The 7,797-nt window shown below is 37.9% G+C and overlaps 1 protein-coding gene across 2 annotated transcripts in view; it reads right to left on the bottom strand.

The window, feature by feature from the left end:
- The window catches only part of LOC106868717 (plexin-A4), a 129,129-nt gene extending 121,658 nt beyond the window's left edge, over window positions 1-7,471 (bottom strand). Inside the window, exon 1 of one of the 2 annotated variants that reach the window (XM_052968253.2) lies at window positions 6,839-7,471. The gene's annotated coding sequence lies outside the window, so the exon portion shown is untranslated. The remainder of the gene's footprint in view (window positions 1-6,838) is intronic. The other variant, XM_052968251.2, reaches the window with a different exon arrangement.
- Window positions 7,472-7,797: the final 326 nt, after the last annotated feature.

Genomic DNA, 7,797 nt, shown 5'->3' with positions numbered 1-7,797 from the left:
GGATTACGCCACATTCCTGGGAATGACTGTAAATATCTCCCCACCCACACTGCAGACCTTCGCGTTATCTGTCGAAACACGCACAAACACATACAAAATGTATATATAAGTGGAAGCCGTTTGCTGCGGTCATTTTGGGATGAAGCCTTTCGATAACAATAACTAGATGAAAATATTAAGCAAAATAAAGTGGGAAGCCACTAATTTGGATAACATTAACCGGTTGATGGCATTGTTCAGGCTGGTAACACGCAGCTTCCAGAGTATGCATGTGTGTCTTATAAACATTCGAATGCGCAAACGAGAAAATTGTTTTCATCAACAATTGTAGTTTAGTCCCAGGCTAGCTCCTATTGAAAAGACGTATGACTGCGACCATTGCATCCATATGCACGCGCGCGCGCACACATACGCACATTAGTTTACATGCTATGTACACACGTGCTTGTAAACCGACAAATTACCTATCGGTCTTACGTTTCACGGCATTCCTTCGTTACTAGCAGCAAACACCTATATAACTGTAAGACTAGCGGTTTCCACATGCTCGATATATCTCCTAAACAACTAAACAATAGTTGACTGATTAAATCTCTTCAGATTTCACCGGTCTCCCCTGTTCTCTCGTCGACTCTCTGAAGGGTCAATTGTCGCCTGTATCGGAGACAGTGGATTGTATTAACTTCAGTTCTTATTATTTTATCGATCATCGAAATCGACACCGGCGTGATCTGAATTCGGAATGTGAAGAGGCCACAAGGCATTTTGTCTGATTCTGCATAACTGCACGAGCCAATATGGGTACCTCTGTGTAATAGCTCGATCTGCGAGAAATAGCAGTCAAATCTAAAACTACACCCGCCTGTCCTTTAAAATGTAGTGCTCTAGTATGGCCTTGTCCGCGTGGAGGGTAAAACAAACTAATGAATATTAGATAATAGTAGTTCTACACATATGATGCCTTAAAAAAGATGTGAAGAATTTGCCTAGAATATGTTTGGTCATGCTTGTTTAGAGAGATCCAATATGGTTCAAAACAACGAAGTTGCACATCTATATAAAAAGAATTATAAGGGTAAAAATAGTTATATAATTAAAAAAAAAATCATGGTATATATACATCACTATATCGATTAGACTACCGGATGCTGTTATACACCACTGGTCACAATGCGTTTCCTCGCTTCGTTGTCGTATTTGAGAATGCTGCCACGACCAACATTCCTTTTAAACGGAACACTAGTCTGTCGTAGGGTTATCCATTTACAGCTGAGTCGGGTGGAGTAATGTGTTTTTTGCTGAAAAACACAACGCAGTGCCAGTCTTGGAATCGAAACTACAATCTTGCGAACGTGAGTGCAATACCTCTTACACTAGGCCACGTGCCTCCACACACACATCTATGTATGTATGTGTATAAGAGAAATATGCCTACAATTTTTTTACAGAAACGAATAGAAAGATAGCAACAATAAAACTAAAGTACTTAAAAGAAATCCCTGTATTCATTCATTCATTTAAACTCTCAGTCTATTGAGGACAAACGGAAGAGCTTTATTTAGTGATTTGGCTACTATATCTAGCAACCAGATGATTAATCCCCATCGGTTCGTTTTTCTGGTTGTTAAGCCACAAGTTAGCGTAGACCAAAGATCAACAGTGACTAAGTCTTGTATAAGAGGACTGCATTACTTAATGCGCCTTTTTTGAGATGGTAGGAAGTGATATGAGGGAGATTTAGCTGCTCATGCGACCTCACAGAGGCTTCTTCAGTAGAGCTGTTTACCCACATGTCAGTGCTGAACCAGGAGACCTATGGTAAATGACGTCCCAGCTGTGACTACCCCAACCTGTTTTCAGATATAGTGTATACCCGTTTTTTTTTTAAAAAAAACAATAGGGTATCGCTTCGAGAGATTTTTGGCTGTTATTTCTAGCAGGTCAGACGACTACATAGAGCAGAGGTTCTTAACTTTTCTACGATTCTCGACCTCAAAGAATTGGCCAATGTGTCATCGTACCCGCTTTACCAGACTATCAAACTCATTATCCTAATCCAGTTATATTAGACGTTAAGTTTAGCTTTACAGATAACAAGGAACAGAAAAGAAAATCAATCATAAGGCGTTTTGAATTTTTCCTCTCAGTTTTCTTTTTCTTTAGGGTTCGAGTGGCATTTTTGGTTTTTGGTTCTCATATCCCATCTTAAGACTGAACCTCTAACGTGGAAGCTCCCTTGTTGATTCGACACCTCACACTTATTCTCTCATATATTCAAAACTGGTTTCCCTAAAGGGTGATAAAGTCACTAAAATTTGCCGCTGACTTCTTTCGTTGCCACAGAGGCGAAGGCGTTTTTCTTCATTTCTTTCTTTCTCCCTTTCTACCGTTTTTTCTTTTCTTTCTTTCTTTCTTCTGCACAATGGAAACGTGATGGGTTTCACATTTATTGGTTTTCCAGTGTTAATCATGTCCACTTACTTATTTATTTAGTCTTTAGAACTAGTTCGTTGTTATTTGTTAGAATTCGCCTCTAGGGTTTGGGGATGTATACAAATATATATATATAACATATAACATAGAGATATAGCTATTAAACGTAGGTAGAAAGACTACTTCAGAAATATAATGCAAGCACAACACAAACTTAACTACTTCAAATAATAATAAAAATCCGTGTCTGTCTGTCCCTATCCTTCTATCTCTCTTGGCATATATACTATGTAAAATATTAATGATACACTTACATTATATACAACTACTAATATAACTGATACCTTCCACGCCCTTATCTTTTTATACCATCATATGTTAAAATGTTTCATATTCGAGAACATGCGAATATGAAAACATTTTACAAACCCGAATGTTTGCAAGTGCGAGATCTATAAGTTTGTGCATGACTTCCTATCTGTGTGTCTGCGTTAGTTTGGAATGTTTTTCTTCTAATCGTTGTCGCCTGTAAAACTACTGTGTGTATGTGTGTATTACATCTCTGTTCTTCTCTTGGTGAAGGTAAAGAATACGCACACCCGGTGGTTAGGGTTAGAGTTTTTGTTAGGCTGAAACGGGTGGTGTGCGTATTCTTTACCCCCACCCTTCTCTTTCACTCTCTCATATATATAAAAAAAAAACAAAAGACGAAGACAGGTGGTGTAGACAACAAACAAATGTATTAGTTTAACGCTCGGGAAGTGAAAAAGTCTTTAACACACACACACATATGTATAGAGAGAGAGGGGGGGAAGGAGGGAAAGAAGAAAAGAGAACAAAGAGGAGAAAAGTATTCGAGACAAAAATATCGAATGATCACAATTTAAGGCACAACTTTTGAATATGGAAGCAGTTATTGCCTGACAATCCAAAGGGTGAAACTCTGGAGAAGTAGTTTCAGTTTTAATTATCACACACACACACACACGCAAACATATCGGTATGAATGGACAAACGTGTGTGCGATTGTAAATGTATGTGTGTGTTTTGCAGTCAGTTAACAGCTTCCGTCGATCCGGTTGAACACCAACGCCTGGCCCTTGTGTGCCCTTATAGCAGATTTCAGTCTGTTGCAAGCATTTGGACCAGATCTCCGATCTGGGGACAATTTCCTTCCAGTCTCTCATCGGTTTCAGTGATCCTGAAAATGGTACCGGGGGAAGAGGGGTTACCCTTCCTCCTCTGACTAACCCCCAAGATAACAAAAATGAGGGCAAATGTGTGTGTGTATAGAGACACGCACATATCTTAGTGTATGACATTCCCAAAGCCCTTATGGTTTAGGGAATGAAACAATCCGTAGACTAGGTGAAAAACGAACACTAACAAGTCACATAACACGAATGGTGGAGTGAGATATAAAAGGTACAGCTTCTCATCATACCTCTCCTCCAATATATTTTACCTTTCCTTACCTACTAATAATTACTTCTTAAACATATGCATTCGAATCAACGATGGTTGCTTGTTTAGTTTTCCTCCAATCATACCCCAATCTTTTAAAAAGAAAACGGAAGGATACATTATGTAGTTACATAGTCTGGTGTTCCACTGCTTGAAAATAAAAACCAGTGGGATCGTCACGGCTGGAAGGATTTTGCCAATACAAGTTTGTACGCTCGATCAAAACAATAAAACATACACGCACATATATACATTTAAAGAGATTATTTGTATGATGAATACATACACACACATATACGTATATATACATGCGTGTGTGTGTAAAAATGTGTGAGAGTGAGAGAGAAAGAGAACGTACGTGTGTGTGTGTGCATACTGGACAAACCGACAGAAATACAGGTAGAGACGGCTACATCGATTGCCAGATAAACACGTGATAGACGTTCAGACAAAACAAAAAAAGTTAGGAGGTAAAATAAGCTAATTTAGATAACCATATAAATGTGAAAGTTTTTTCCCCCACCATGTTTCCGACGAATTCTCTCTATACTTACAAAACGTCAGTTTTAAAGACGTCTTCTACCTCCCGGCAATATGAAACTGTGAGGCTCATGCATTTCTTGCGAAAGGAAAATTTTTTTTAGTCGTGTTGTTGGACTACATTTGATCCAAATGTAGTAAATCGAATTAATAATAGAAAAAAAAAAGCAGTTAAATCTCTCATATTCATCGTACTTAATAAGGAAATGAAGGGTATATTAGATAATGTAGGCCTAGACATACACTTAAAAAAAAAATCATAAATCTACTTTGATCATAAGTCTACTCGATCAGCGTTGACCTGGGGCTAAACAACATCAACGTCTGTGTCAAACGATGGAGTGTGATTTTTGGGGGAGATTTGGCTGCTAGTTCTAGTAGTACGAGCGACTATGAAGACTGCCTTTGTTAGGTGCTGTTTATATATATATATATATATATATATATATATATATATATATATATATATTGTGTGTGCGTTAATCTTTAGCATTAGATAATGAAACCACATAGTGTAAGTTGGCCAGTGAAAGAGAATGAGTCAAGAACAAGAGTGGGGAGGGAGGCACAAGATTAGAGAAGCGCAGGAAACGAATAAAGAGGATGTTGTGATATTCATCCCATTTTCAAATACAAAAACAAAATATAATTTTTCAACATAGGCACAAGCAGACCCGGTTTAACCATTGAGCAAAATATGCACGTGCTTAGGAGCATCAAAGGTAGGGGACACCAGAGTTTTCTTTTTTTTTTCTCGTCCGGATCTGCTATAGTGCCAATGTTGTAGTTGAATAGGGCTCCCAACAAGAAAGCGATGAAAAATTGTATTATTTCCCGTTGCCCTTTTATAAGTAAATATTTTGCATCTCTTAATTGGTGTTAAAAAAAAAAATAATAATAATAAAACAGGACATATTTAATATGCATGTGGGTCTGCTGCAACTAGCCGGGGGACAACTTAAAAGAAAACCACATTTTTAATGATTATTGCATATTCAACACTCAAACAATAGAATGACCGAGGAGGTACCATTGTTGGGCTGCGCTTAGGATATCAGTTGGCCTTAATCCAAACCTGGGTACACGGGTTCCTTTTCAGATATTGTTGTTTGTCCCTAGGTCAGTCCTAATGCAGCAGATCTATGATCAAAGACATTCCAGCTATGGCCACACGGCCTTTTTTTCTCAAGTATACCTCAGATATTATCCGATGTGTCATTCCTCTTTTTAGAACTTAGGGTGCAATTTGAGGGGTAATTTGGCTGCTATTTCTAGCAGATCGAGCGACCACGTAGAGACTGACTTACTGGGTAATGTAAGGAGAAGGACAGAATGTTAAGTTGTAGCGTACATGCCTTTCTGAAAGGTAGATATTACCAATCTCAGACAAAGGGTTGTTCGATGGCTCAGATATCGATATGCTATTTGTTGTTAGTCCTGATTGAACAGACTTAAGATGAAAGGCATTCCAGTTGTGACTATCCCTTCCGTTTAGGAATAACAAGGACTACAATATCTATATCTTTGGTTGATATGCTGTGATTTGAGGGAGATTTGACTGCTATTTCTAGCAGACCGAATGACCACATAGTTGGCCTTCTCACTGTAGTGCATTCTTGGCTTACGAAAAGTAAACACGAACGAATTATACCATCACTCACGAAACCTTCGTAATTATTAGAGAAAGGTGTGAAGATCGGGGGGGGGGGCAGGGGGGAAGGTTGTGATGTCCAACGGATCCTTAACATAAAAAGGACACCGAATGCTTTTCTGAGAGGTGAACGATTCCCAGAGAAAGTTCAAAGCTTAAGGCTTAAAGGCGGAAGAACAAAAATGAGATACTGTGGGGTTTAAGGTTTTCTGAAAGATTTTAAGCAAATAATAATGAGTTTGATATTGTTGTTTATCCTCAGGTAATCCAAAATCCTACGCTTACTTCAAAAGTATTCCAGCCGTGACTGTTTCGGGTTCCCCCCCCCCATTAAGTATATTATATCTAAAACTACATTATCTAACGTATCGTATCTTCTTTACGAGCATTTAAGATGGGTAGGGGATAATTTTGTAGGGAAAGGAGTTCAGGGCCGAAAAAATGGATCTGTGTATAACTGCTATTTCATTTTATCGATCTCAAAAGGATACAGAATTCAGGTTTATAAAAGGAATAGAAGAAATGAGATTATGTGATGTTCAGGACTTTTTCAGGAGCCTAAGCGACATAACAGAAGGGGGCTATCGCTACAAAAACCCCCCTAACTTAACATCCCCTCAGACTCCAGAATTCGAAACCGGGTCGCAGACTAGATTCACCGAACCGGAAGCTTGCCCGCCACAACAACAACAACAAAACTAACAACAAAGGAAGAAAAAAAATAAAGTTAAAATAAAGACTTTTACAAACCTGTTTTTTTTTTATATATATATATTATATATATAAGACACGGGTATATATAGATACGAGTATATAACAATATTTAGATAGCCTGAAGTGAATGTATAACAAAGTGTTCTGATAAAGTAGACTTCCTTCGCTTGTAAGATCTCGATATTGAAAACAATGATGATAATAAAGATGATGTTGATAGTGATAATGTTGTTGTTGATAATGATAATGATGATGTCTTTGTTATTGTTACTGTAGTCGTGTAAGAAACCATGAATAATTTTAGAAGTTGTTGGTAATGAATGGGACACTTCCCTCTGTTAAATATCCATGTCTGTGTACATATTTATATGTCTACTGTGAATATATATAAACATATTGTAATTATATATATATATATATATATATATGTATATATTTGTTACTATATATTAATACTAAATAATATCAGTATTCTAGACATTTTTCATAGATATATATATATATACATATATATAAATATAAATATATACGTATATATATAATTTATCTATATTCATACATATATATATACAACATTTATATACACGCGTGAGTATATGCGTGTATAAGTCCAATCTTCTATGCTGCCTTTCAACACGACTAACCGCTATATACACACAACCTAGGACTGACGGGAAAAAGTTGCCGAGTGGCGGCGGCGGTGGAGGCTACCTGGGATGAGAAGAAGGAGGGGGAGAATATAGAATAGGGCTGCAATAACGGAGAGAAAGAGAGAGAGAGAGAGGGGGAAGTAGGGAGGGGCTTAGAAAAAGTAAGAGTAATGTGTGTATAGCAGGGTGGAGGGATATAGTTAGCTTTCCCTTGAAACTCTCTCCGTACATCCAACTGCACCCTCCACCACCCATGAATTTTCCGTTCATCTTCCGAAAATGGTGACGTTGTATGTAGCTGGTGGTAGCGGTGGTGGTGGTGGTGGTGGTGGTGGTGAAGATGAC

The sequence above is a fragment of the Octopus bimaculoides genome, chromosome 5 (assembly GCF_046866305.1).
Source record: "Octopus bimaculoides isolate indiv1 chromosome 5, ASM4686630v1, whole genome shotgun sequence".
Taxonomy (NCBI): Eukaryota; Metazoa; Mollusca; class Cephalopoda; order Octopoda; family Octopodidae; genus Octopus; species Octopus bimaculoides.
This window is presented reverse-complemented; position numbering and strand designations above follow the sequence as displayed.